This window comes from Balaenoptera ricei, chromosome 15 (genome assembly GCF_028023285.1).
Source record: "Balaenoptera ricei isolate mBalRic1 chromosome 15, mBalRic1.hap2, whole genome shotgun sequence".
NCBI classification, from domain to species: domain Eukaryota; kingdom Metazoa; phylum Chordata; class Mammalia; order Artiodactyla; family Balaenopteridae; genus Balaenoptera; species Balaenoptera ricei.
In genome coordinates this window covers 51,122,276-51,135,422 of record NC_082653.1, presented here as the reverse complement: position 1 = coordinate 51,135,422, position 13,147 = coordinate 51,122,276, and the positions used below count along the sequence as shown (strand labels likewise).

The 13,147-nt window shown below is 46.1% G+C and overlaps 1 non-coding gene and 1 pseudogene across 1 annotated transcript; one reads left to right on the top strand and one right to left on the bottom strand.

Annotated features, from left to right (window-relative positions):
- Positions 1-238: 238 nt before the first annotated feature.
- LOC132349857 (tigger transposable element-derived protein 1-like) lies at positions 239-13,147 on the top strand (annotated as a pseudogene).
- TRNAD-GUC (transfer RNA aspartic acid (anticodon GUC)) lies at positions 10,781-10,853 on the bottom strand. Its single transcript has one exon. It is a non-coding gene; the product is annotated as a tRNA-Asp (tRNA).

Below are 13,147 nucleotides of genomic sequence, written 5' to 3'. Positions count from 1 at the left end.
AAGATGTGGACAGAGGGCCTCTGTCCTCCTTGGGTGGGCCACCCCCCCCCCCCCAGCCCTGAGTGAGGCGCCTCCTCCCCTCCTTTGTGACCACGTTGCCCAGTCTCACACCTGGAGCCTCCTGCTCCCTGACCTAGGGTGGGAGGACGGGACAGCAGAGCAGTCAGCCCCAGCCTGGGCGCCGGGGTCCCCAGGGCAGCGATTCTGAGGCCCAGTCACTGTAGGTTGAACTGGATTAATGGTGTGTTGCTTGGCAACCCTACTGGGCTGTGGCCCAGAACCTCTACGGCCTGATGTCAGCGGTGAGTGGACACCCACCTGCCCCCCACCATCCGGGGCGCCTGCCGCGCTGTGGAGGGTCCCGGCGGGAACGAGGTGGTTCAGGCTAGGAGGCCAGGCTGAGGTGGGCACAAGTGTGGATCTGTGTGGAGCACCCCCACCCCCCCCGCCTGCCTGGGGGCCCGGCCAGCCCAGGTGCCAACAAGAGAGGCTGTGTTCCTGCTCGCAGGCAAACAGGCGCCCTGTGTCTGTCGCAGGACAGACAGGGCCTCAGACAAGGAGCCTGGAGCCAGCAAGTCTGCCTGCGGCAGCCGCGTAAAACTACCACCCGCCTGCCGGAATGGGCAGCCCTTACCGGGGGGCTGTCCTTGGGACCCTGCCAATGGGTAGGAGCACCAGGGGTGCCCCTGGGGGGCCCAGGGTGGGTAGGGGGCCTGAGGAGATGCTGTGTCTTGGCTCGGGGTGGCCCTGCAGCCCCAGAACCACAGGTGGCCTCCCTGCCAGGAGCCATGGTGGGTCCCTGCCCCGCCAGCCCTTCCCACCACACTCTGGGCTCGCTGCCACCCAGGGCTCAGGCAGGGGAGGCCCCCAGCACTCCTTGGTGTGGGCTCCTCTCTGAGCCTTGGTCCAGCTGTGCCCCCCAAGGCTCCTGGGACAGCCCCCCAGACATGCATAGGAGGCTGTGCTTAGACCTGTGGGCTGGGCAGGGCCGGGGCTGGAGCCGGTGGCAGGAGTGACACAGGAGGCCCTGAGCCCATCCAGGGGGGGCGAAGGGGGGACCAGGAACTAAGTGGCCCCACCCCTCCTGGGACAGGGCAGCATCCTCTCACCCCGGGGGATGTCACGGGGGATATCCCAGGTGATCCCTGGTCAGGGTGGGCACATGGCCCTCTAACAAACCAAGGACTCCGCCAGACCTGCACACCCCTCCAGAGGCTCTGGTCCCCCAGGGCCCACCCATCTGCCAGAAAGGGTGCCAGCCCCACCTTCAGAGCCTGTCCTGAGACCACACCCTCCCATCAAGGACAGCCAGACTGCACCTCTCCTCCACTCAGAGCCCTCCCAGGGCCCCCACCTCACTAAGCATGAACCTGGGGTCCCTGCCTATCACCTCCGCCCACTCCCCTGCATCCTCTCCATCCCGCATGCCCACCAGCCTTGTTGGGCCCCAGGGCCTTTGCACTGGTAGCTCATGGTGCTCACCTCTCTCAGGGCCCCCTCTTCTGCCTCTGCTGGACTCCAGGCTGCTCCTGGTCACACACGGGCTGGCGGGGGGCTCATCCTGGCCCCCCAGTGCTGGATACACTGTTGACCTGATGAAAGAGAAAGGCCCAAACACTTACGTCTGCTCCACCTGATGCTGCCTCAGTCTAGCTTCAGGACAGTCAGCTGTTTCGGGGGCGGGGGTGGGGCGGCGAGTGCAGGGCAGGGACACAAGGTTGGGCCTTGGCTCGCCCCTCCCGGCAGCTGTGTCCCCATGAATCGTCCACCTGGCAGCAGGGGGTGCTTGCAGGTGAGGGTCCGCCTTACTCAACAAGAGGCTCAGATGCATGTTGGAAACTGAATTTCTGTCAGGCTCAGGCCGCTGTGCCAGGGTTCTACGTTCACCTTCTAAAACTAGGAGTCAGCCTGAGGCTCCTGGGGAAGGGGCAACAGGAGTCTTCTCAGACCACAGGAGGAGCAGCCTGCTCGCGGGAGGGGCTGCCCTGGAGAGGGGTGAGCAGGGCATGACTGGGGCACCCTGACTTCCCGAGGGACTGGGAATTTCAGATCTGTTCTTCCCACCTGCTCTCTTGAGCTGACGCCCCCTGGAAACCACTGCCTGACAAGCTGGCCCTCGCTGAGACCCCCACCCAGTCTGAGGGTGTCTCCCCTGCAGAGCACTCTGCCCCCATGGCTGTCACACGTCTGAATGGGGTCTGTCTGGTGACGGCAGCAACGCCCAGGCCCAGCCGGGACCCCATAGGCTGCAGAGTGTGCCCAGCCCCCCACCCCCACCAGCTCTCCAACTGGAGGGCCCTGTGCTCAGCCCTCTTGCTCCAGGATGGGACGTGGGACTCAGGACTCCAGTCACAGGGCAGTGGCTGAGCTCAGGTGATCCACTGAGCCTGGCTGTCGGCCCATCCAAAGCTGTAGGCTCAGCCAGGGGCCTGTCTCAGGGAGGACCCACCGTCTCCCTCTTGCTCCAGGACAGGGCGAGGGGCTTGGGCGCAGGTCCCGTCCCCACGAGGAGGGTGTGTACCAGCCTCCCTCTGTCAGAGGGGGTCTGGGCATCTTCCCCTTCACCAAGAGGTTTTCACTCAGAGGTGATCAGTGCATCTTGGGTGCCTGCTGAGGCCAAGCCCACCCTCTTTGCAGCCTAGTTCAGATCAGAGCCCTCCCATGGGGCGTCCCTGGGCAGGGTTCACAAGCCCTCCTCTCCCTAGGCTTCTGCATCTGCACGGGCATGGCCTGACGCTTTGCGCTCTTAGGCCACCAGCTCTGGAGGGACAGGGTCAGCAAACTCCCAGCCTGGTGGCTTTGTGGGAGCGGGAAGATCTCCACATCAATGCGTGTTGAGTTCAAGCGTGTTACCAGTTATTAGAACGGGCCCATGAAGACACAGAAAACCTGAGCTGTCGTGGAGTGCTTCGCTGCATTCCTCCATTGTCCCCAGCGTCCCCCACAACCTCTGGGCCCCACCGTGGAGTGAGGCCCTTCTCCCTCCTGATGTTCATCCAGGGCTTCTCTCTTGTCTCCTCGTCAGTCTTCTCACAGCTCCAGCTTTGGCTTCTTCAGTCAACTGTCCTCTTCCACTTTCTGTTTCACATACATACTTTGTTATTTCCTTGCACCTTTTTCAGGTTTGCCTTCTGTCATCTCCTCGAGTTGCAGACTTTATTTCTTTCTATCCCTCCTTCTGATTTCTAGGAAACACAGCTAAGGACCCCCAACACACACAAGTGGCTGCACCCGCAGACTCTGTTGACCACTGTGGGCTTTGTGAATTCTAGAGACTGTGGTGCCCTATTAACACATCAAATAATAGAGGTGGGGATTTAAATGTTCAAATGAATGGATTTGGGAGGCAGTCTTTTACCTTGAATTTTATCACCATGTTTGCCACTCCCAGCACCCCTCACCCCCCCATGCCTCCAGCACCCTGGATCAACGCCCCTTTCAGAAGTGAACAAATTCTGGTGGAAAGGATACCTCCAATTTTGAGACAGCTACTTGCATTCCTCTGCTGAGGGGTTCCCTAGTTCAGTTAGCATCATGACAACCTGTCCCCTGGATCCATCCCTGCCCTGTATCCCACAGCCTGAGGATACCATGGACCTTTGTCCCCAGGGATTCAGTTCCAAAGCCACTGGGTAAGGTGGAACACACGTGTCAGCAAACTGACCTTTAAAGCTCCTAAAGTAATCAGCAAAATTGACAGAACTGTAGCTTGACTGACAAAAAGAAGATACAAATAACTAAAATCAAAAAAGTGGGGACATTACTACCAACATTACAGACATAAAAAGGATTACAAGAGAATAGTATGAACAATTGTAGCCAACAAATCAGGTAACCTAGACAGTGGACAAATTCCTAAAGACACACAAAATGCTAGAAGTGACTCAGGAAGAAGTAGGAAATTTGAAGAGATCTATAGCAAGTAAGGAGATTGAATCAGTAATCAAAACCTCCAGCAGAGAAAAGTACTGCATCAGATGGCTTTGTTACTGAATTCTCCCAAGAATTAAAGAAAAATTAACACCAATCCTTCCAAAACTTTTTCCAAAGAATTAGAAAAGGAGGTAGGACTTCCCTGGTGGTGCAGTAGTTAAGAATCCACCTGCCAATGCAGGGGACACAGGTTTGAGCCCTGGTCCAGGAAGATCCCCATGCCTCAGAGCAACTAAGCCTATGCGCCACAACTACTGAGCCTGTGCTCCAGAGCCCAGAAGCCACAACTACTGAAGCCTGTGCTCCGCAACAAGAGAAGCCACTGCAATGAGAAGCCTGTGCACTGCAACAAAGAGTAGACCCCGCTCACCGCAACTAGAGAAAGCCCATGCACAGCAACGAAGACCCAACACAGCCAAAATTTAATAAATTTTAAAAGAGGAGGGAACACTTCCTAACTCATCCTGTGGAGGCCAGTATTACCCCAGTTACAAGGCCAGACAAAGAAAAGACACCAGTATCCTTCATGAATAGAGATACAAAAATGCTCAACAAAATACTAGCAAAACAAATCTATCAGCATATTAAGAGGATTATATGCCATGACCAAGTGGTATTTATCCTAGGAATGCCAGAGTGGTTCAACATAAGAAAATCAATGCAATACACCACATTAACAGAATACAGGGGCAGAAAGAAAAACATGATCATCTCGATGCAGAAAAATCATGTGTGAAAAAAATCCAACGCACTCTCACGATAAAAACCACTCAGAAAACTAGGAATAGAAGGGAACTTCCTCAATGTAATAAAAGGCATGTATGAAAACTCCACAGCTAATATCATACTCAATGGTGAAAGACTGAAAACTTTCCCTCTATGGTCAAGACCAAGACAAGGATGCCCCTTTTCACCACTGCTATTCAACACTGTACTGGAGGTCTAGCCAGAGCAATTAGTCAAGAAAAATAATTAAAAGGCTTTGAATTGGAGAGGAAGAAGTAAAACTATATTAACAGATGATGTAATCCTATATATAGAAAATTCCAGCAATCCACAAAAATATTACGGGAGCTAATAAACTAATTCAGCAAAGTTGCAGGGTATAAGATCAACACACAAAAATCAGATGTGTTTCTATACCTGCAATGAACAGTCTGAAAAAGAAACTAAGGAAACAATACCACTTATAATAGCATCCAAAAGAATAAAATAGCCAAGAATAAATTTAACCGAGGAGGTAAATGACTTGTACACTGAAAAGTACAAAACATTGCTGAAAGAAATCAAGGAAAACAAAAATACAGTGAAAGGCATCCATATCCATGGATTTGATGACTTAATATTGTTAAGATGACAATACTAACAAAGTATCTACAGAGTTGATGAAATCTCTGTCAAAATTCCAATGGCCTTTTTAATAAAAATATAAAGACCAATCCTCAAATCCATATGGAATTGTAAGAGGCCCTAAATAATGAAAATACTCTTGAAAAAGAAGAATAAAGCTGATGGACTCACACTTCTGATTTTAAAATAGTACAAAGTAATCAAAACTGGTCATGGCACAAGGATAGACACACAGACCAACAGAATAGAATGCTGAGCCTAGAGAGAAACCCTTGCGTGTATGGCCAAATGGCCTTTGACAAGGGTGCCAAGACCATTCAATGGAAAAAGGATAGTCTTTTCAACTGATGCTGGGAAAAATGGATCTACATGCTAAAGAGTGAGCTTGGGCCCTTACCTCACACCATATTCAAAAATTAACTCAAAATGGATGAAATACCTAAATGTAAGAGCTAACATTATTACAACTCTTGAAAGAAAACATGGTTACTCTTCATGACCTTGGATTTGGCAGTGGATTCTGAGGTATGATGCCAAAAGCAAGAGCAACAATAACCCAAGATAAATTGGACTTCATCAAATTTAAAACTTTTATGCATCTAAAGACACTATCAAGATGTGGTACATATATACAATGGAATATTAGCCATAAAAAGAAACAAAATTGAGCTTTTGTAGTGAGGTGGATGGACCTAGAGTCTGTCATACAGAGTGAAGTAAGTCAGAAAGAGAAAAACAAATACCTTATGCTACCACATATATATGGAATCTTAAAAAAAAAAAAAGTTATGAAGAACCTAGGGGCAGGACGGTAATAAAGACACAGACCTACTAGAGAATGGACTTGAGGACACAGGGAGGGGGAAGGGTAAGCTGGGACAAAGAGAGTGGCATGGACTTATATATACTACCAAATGTAAAATAGATAGCTAGTGGGAAGCAGCCTCATAGCACAGGGAGATCAGCTCGGTGCTTTGTGACCACCTAGAGGGGTGGGATACGGAGGGTGGGAGGGAAGGAGACGCAAGAGGGAAGAGATCTGGGGATATATGTATATGTATAGCTGATTCACTTTGTTATAAAGCAGAAACTAACACACCATTGTAAAGCAATTATACTCCAATAAAGATGTTTTAGAAATAAATAAATAAAAGACACTATCAAGTTTGGGGTTAGCAGATGCAAACTATTACATATAGAATGGATAAACAATAAAGTCCTACTGTATAGCACAGGGAACTATTTTCAATATCCTGAGATAAACCATAATGGAAAAGAATATTAAAAAAGAACATATATATGTATAAATGAATCACTTTGCTGTACAGCAGAAACACAGCATTGTAAATCAACTATACTTCAATTTAAAAAAATAAAAACAAAGATGCCATAGAGTGAAAAGATGACACACAGAATGAGAGAAAATATTTGCAAGTCATGTATCTCATAAGATTCTAGTATCCAGAATATATAAATAACTCTTACAACTAAGCAACAAAAAGGCAAACATCCCAATTCAAAATTATTTGAATGGACATTTCTCCAAGGAAGACATACAAATGGCCAACAAGCACATGAAAAGATGCTCAAAATCCTTAATCATAGAAATGCACATGAAAATGCACACAATGAGATACCACTTCACACCCATGAGGATGGCTATAATTTCTTTTAATGGAAAAAAACAAGTGTTGGCAAGGATGTAGAAAAATTGGAAACTTCATACATTGCAATTGGTAACAAAATGGTGCAGCTGCTATGGAAAAGTCTAGCAGTTCCTCAAAAAGTTAAACATTGGGTCAATTACCATATGAACCAGCAATTCTACTTCTAGGTATATATCCAAAAGAACTGAAATCAGGGACTCAAACAGATACTTGTATGCCAATGTTCACAGCATCATTATTCACAATAGCCAAAAGGTGGAAACAACACAAATGTCCACCAACAGGTGAATGGATAAACAAAGCATACAAGGGGATACTATTCAGCCACAAAAAGGAATAAAGTATCAGCACACACTACAGTGTGGATAAATCTTGAAAACAGTATGCCCAGTAAAATAAGCCAGACACAGAAGGTCACCTGTAATATGATTCCATTTATAGAAATATCTAAAACAGGTAAATCTATAAAAATAGCTGACTAGTGGTTGCCAGAGGCTGGGGGGAGGGGAGAATGGGGAGTGACTGCTAATGGTACAGGGTTTCCTTTTCAGATGATAAAATATTTTGGAACTAGATAGAGGTGATAATTGCACAACACTGATATATTAAATGCTACTGACTGTTTACTGTAAAATGGTTAATGTCAATTTCTTCTCAATTTTTAAAAATAAGCCTTCTGAGTGTCCTGAGACCCTGCCCCAGGGGGCTGGGAGACCTCACACTGCCAAGATCTAGTGAGAACAGTCGGGGGCGGGGGCGGGGCGGTGAGACAGATAAAGTGCTTCATCCCTTTTTTGCTAAGCGCATAGGGCTGGATTCACTTAAGGCCAAAACATGAGGCTGTGATTAGCCAGTGGGATGGAAGGTGGGCTTCCACAGCCAGCATGTGACACATGGGCACTCTTTTAACTGATGGTCTTGGAAAGACAGTCACACATGGAACTACCAATTAGACGAGGAAAACCTGAGCAATTGAAAGGGCAGCCGTGGCTATGTGATGTTGGTGATTCTTAAACCTACGTCTGGAGGGCTTTCTGCTGAGGCCGCCTGCCCCACCCTCACCCAGATCAGCTTCTTAGCAAGGCCTTGGGACATAGCTGGGGGTCCTGACCCCTCTCCCCACAGGTGTGCGACCACCTCATCCACCAGGACTGACCTGACTGGGTGGAGAGCAGCTGACCCTGCCTCTGGGCAGTGTGGTTCACTGTTCTAGGGGTCATACCTGTCTAGGTGTTCTGCATGGTCCACCTGTTACAGCTTTATCATCGATCCCGGTACCTCACGGTCTCAGCCCCAACTTCTCAAAACTGCCTTGACTGTCTCTGGCCCATTGCTCAACAACAAGCTGAAGTTTCTTGTTAGTTCTAATACAGGCAGACCTCATTTTATTGCACTTCACAGAAATCAGTGTTTTTTACAAATTGAAGCAACCCTGCATCGAGTCTGTGGGCGCCATTTTTCAACAGCATTTTCTAACTTCAGGTCTCTGTGTCACATTTTAGTAATTCTCTTAAAAATAATGAAAATGTTTGAAATATTGCATTTGTGATGGTGCTATGTGATCAGTGATCTTTGATGTCACTATTGTAATTGTTTTGGGCACCATGAACTGTACCCATGTAAGATCATGAACTGAATGGATAAATGTGTGTGTTCTGACTGCTCTACCAACCAGCTGTTCCCCCCATCTGTCTCCCTCTCCTCAGGCCTCCCTGTTCCCTGAGACACAGCAAGATTGAAATTAAGCCAATTAATAACCCTACAGTGGCCTCTAAGTGTTCAAGTGAAAGGAAGAGTTGCATGTCTCTCACTTTAAATCAAAAGCTGAAGATGATTAAATTTAGTGAGAAAGGCATGTCAAAAGTCAAGGTAATCCAAAAGCTAGCCCTGTTGCACCAAACAGCCAAGTTGTGAATGCAAAGGAAAAGTTCTTGAAGAAAATTAAAAGTGCCACTCCAGTGAACACATGAATGATAAAGTGAAACAGCCTTATTGCTGATATGGAGAAAGTTTTAGTCTAGATTGAAGATCTAACTAGCCACAACATTCCCTTAAACCAAAATCTAATTCAGAACAAGGCTAACTCTCTTCAATTCTATGAAGGCTGAGAGAGACAAGGAAGCTGCAGAAGAAAAGCCTGAAGCTGGCAGAGGTTGGTTCGTGAGGCTGAAGGAAAGAACCCGTCTCCATAAAATAAAAGTGCAAGGTGAAGCAGCAAATGCTCATGTAGAAGCTGCAGCAAGTTATCCAAAAGATCTAGCTGAGATCATCAATGAAGGTGGCTGCACCAAACAATAGATATTCAATGTAGACGAGACAGCCTTCTATTGGAACAAGAAGCCATCTAGGACTTTCACAGCTAGAGAGAAGTCAGTGCCTGGCTTCAAAGCATCAAAGGACAAGCTGACTCTTGTTAGGGGCTAATGCAGCTGGTGACTTTAAGTTGAAGCCAATGCTTATTTACCATTCTGAAAATCCTAGAGTCCTTAAGAATTATGTTAAATCTACTCTCCTATGCTCAATAAATGGAACCACAAAACCTGGATGACACATCTGTTTACAACATGGCTTACTGAATATTATAAGCCCACTGTTGACACCTACTGCTCAGAAAAAAAAAGATTCAAAATATCACTACTCATTGACAATGCACGTGGTCACCCAAGAGCTCTGGTGGAGGTGTACAATGAGATTAATGTTATTTCCCTGTCTGCTAGCACAGCATCCATTCTGTAGCCCATGGATCAAAGAGTAATTTTTGATTTTGAAGTCTTATTATTTAAGAAGTGCATATCATAAGGCTATAGCTGCCATATATAGTGATTCCTCTGATGGATCTGGGCAATGTCAACTGAAAATCTTCTGAAAAGGATTCACCATCCTGGATGCCATTATGAACTTTTATGATTCATGGGAAGAGGTCAAATTATCAACACTAACAGGAGTTTGGAAGAAGTTGACTCAAACCCTCATGGATGACTTTGAGGGGTTCAAGACTTCAGTGGAGGAAGTAATTGCAGATGTGGTAGAAATAGCAAGAGAACTAGAATTAGAAGTGGAGCCTAAAGATGTAACTGAGTTGCTTCAATCTCATGACAAAACTTTTAATGAATGAGGAGTTGCCTCTCACGGATGAGCAATAAAGTGGTTTCTTGAGATGGAATCAACTCCAGTGAAGATGCTGTGAAGACTGTTGAAATGGCAACAAAGAATTTTAAATATTACATGAACTTAGTTGATAAAGCAGCAGCAGGGTTTGAGAGGATTGACTCCAATTTTGAAAGAAGTTCTACTATGGATACAATGCTATCAAACAGCATTGCATGCTACAGAGAAATCATTCATGAAAGGAAGAGTCAATCAATGTGGCGAACTTCATTATCTTATTTTAAGAAATTGTCACAGCCACCTCAACCATCAGTAACCACCACCCTGATCAGTTAGCAGATATCAACATCAAGGCAAAACTCTCCACCAGGAAAAAGACTACAACTCACTAAGGCTCAGATGATGATTAGCATTTTTAAATTAAGGTATGTATGTACATTACTCTTTTAGACATAATGCTGTTGCACACTTAATAGACAACAGTATAGTGTAAAGGTAACTTTTATATGCTCTGGGAAACCAAAAAATCATGTGATTTGCTTTATTGCGATGTTCTGGAACCAAAACCCATGGCATCTCCGAATTGTGCCTGTAGTTTATGTGCAAATAGTGGATGGTATTGTTTCTCTTCTTCCCACCCGAGGCTCTTTGCCTTTTTGGTTTTTTGGGGGGTTTGGGGGAGTTTTTTATTCGGCCACACCACATGGCTTGCAGGATTTTAGTTCCCTGACCAGGGATCGAACCTGGGCCCTCAGCAGTGACAGCACAGAGTCCTAACCACTGGACTACCAAGGAATTCCCTCTTTCTTGTCTTGTGCTAGCTTCCAGGTTGAGGCCCACCATCTCTCTCATGACCTCTTGTCTTCTTTCTAACCTAGAAGTTGTCCCTTTAAAAAATCTCACCACAGTGAGCTAGTCTACTGCAAAAACGCTTTGGCTGAAACCATGTAAAAATGCTGGGGAAAAAAATAATTAAATTTTGTTTCTGAACTCACAAAAAATATATAATGTAGTGCAAGAAGAGAAGCTGAAAGCCAGAACAGTGCACCGCAGGCTGCAGGGAAGAGGCACCTTGTCCTGATGACATGGGGACTCCCAACAAAGGCCTTTCCATTAAACTAGAACCCTTTCAGGGCCAAAACATTAGACAACAAAATCAGTGAAACCCAATTTGGTTCTTTGAAAATATCAGTAAAAGGGATAAACTTCTAGCTACAATGATCAAGCAAAAAGAAGACAGAACACAAATTACAACATCAAGAAGGAAAAAGGGGACATCACTACAGATCCTATAGACACTGAAAGGACAATAAGAGAATATTGTGAACATTATTCTAATAGACTTGACATCCTAGTTGAAGTGAAAAGAATTCCATGAAATAGACACATTACTAAAAGTGACTCACAAAGAAAGAGAAAACCCAAACAGCCCTATCACAATTAAAGAAATTGAATTCATAATTTAAAATCTCACAAAGAAAACTTCAGACCGAGATGGCCTGATTGGTAAGTTCTATCAACGTTTAATGAAGAAATGATGTCATTCTATCAAACTTTCAGAAAATAGAGGAGGAGGAAACGCACACTACTGATCAGAATATAAAAAGGTATGGGACTTCCCTGGTGGCTCAGTGGATAAGACTCCGTGCTCCCAATGCAGGGGGGCCGGGTTCAATCCCTGGTCAGGGAGCTAGATCCCACATGCGTGCCGCAACTAAGAGTTCACATGCCGCAACTAAGGAGCCAGCGAGCTGCAACTAAGGAGCCCACGTCCCGCAACTAAGGAGCTAGCGCAACCAAAGAAAGAAAGACTATAAAAAGGTACAATCACATGAAAAACAGTTTGGCATTTTGAAAACATTAAACATGTACTACCATATGACCCAGCCATTCCTCTCCTAGGTATGAAAACACAGAGACCTTTAAGCACTGTTCTTAGCAGACTTATTCATAATAACCAAAGAGCTGGGAGCAGCCCAGGGGTCCATCAGTAGGCGAGTGGATGAACCCATTGTGTTGTAAACATGCATGTAAACATGCAAATAATTCTTAGCAATAAACAGATCAAATTATTGCTACACATTTGAACCTCAAAAACATGCTGAGCTAACGAATCCAGAAACAAAAGAATATATACCATATGATTCCATTTATATAGGACTCTAACGAACCCAGAAACAAAAGAATATACACCATATGATTCCATTTATATAGGACTCTAGGGAGGAAAAAAGTCCCAGTCAATCCCTCCCCAACTCTGCCCCGGCTAACCATTGACCTGTTCTCTGTCCCTGGGAAGTGGAACAAGGGAATATCTGCGGGGGCTGGAAATGTTCTATATCTTAATTGTGTGGTAGGTACCTCAGTGTACACATTTGTCAAAAACCATCAAGCTGTACACTTAAAATAGGTGCATTTTGTTTCATGTAAATTATGACTGACTCTCTGCATAAAGCCCTGATTTGTAGTATTTTTTAATTTCCATGATCTAAACACTCCCACCACATGACTCAGCACAGAGCTGGGAAGGGGTGTGCATGGTCAGTCTCGTGCGGCGGTACAAGCCAGCTCCGGCACAATACCACTTGTCCCTCAGTCAAGTTGGTCTTGAAAAGAAAACAAAGAAACCCTGAAATATCATTACGGCAGGCTAAAATAAGACTTTCAATGCCAAGTGTTGATGAAGGCACAGAGCAGTGGAAATGCTGGTAAAAGCATAGATTGGCGATATGTATTAAAAGTTGACGCTGTACACACCCAGGACCCAGCTGCGCCATGCCTGGGGCGTCCACAACAGAAGCGTGCACTACAGGTCACAGCAGCACTGTTCACTAAAGACCAAACACCCATCAGGAGTGAAGAGGTGGACGGGGGTCGTGCACTCACAGGACGGGACACTTTACTGCACTTGGATACATGCCTCGTGACTTCACTTACAATACGACGCTCACAGGCAAGCGGTGCTAAGTGGAGGGTTGTGGTCACATTGGGGGACACCGACATTCAATCTCTGAACATTTTCTGAGCTCACATTTTGTGGACTTCTGTATGTGTTCCAATCCACAATTAAAACGTTTTTGACAGAAAAA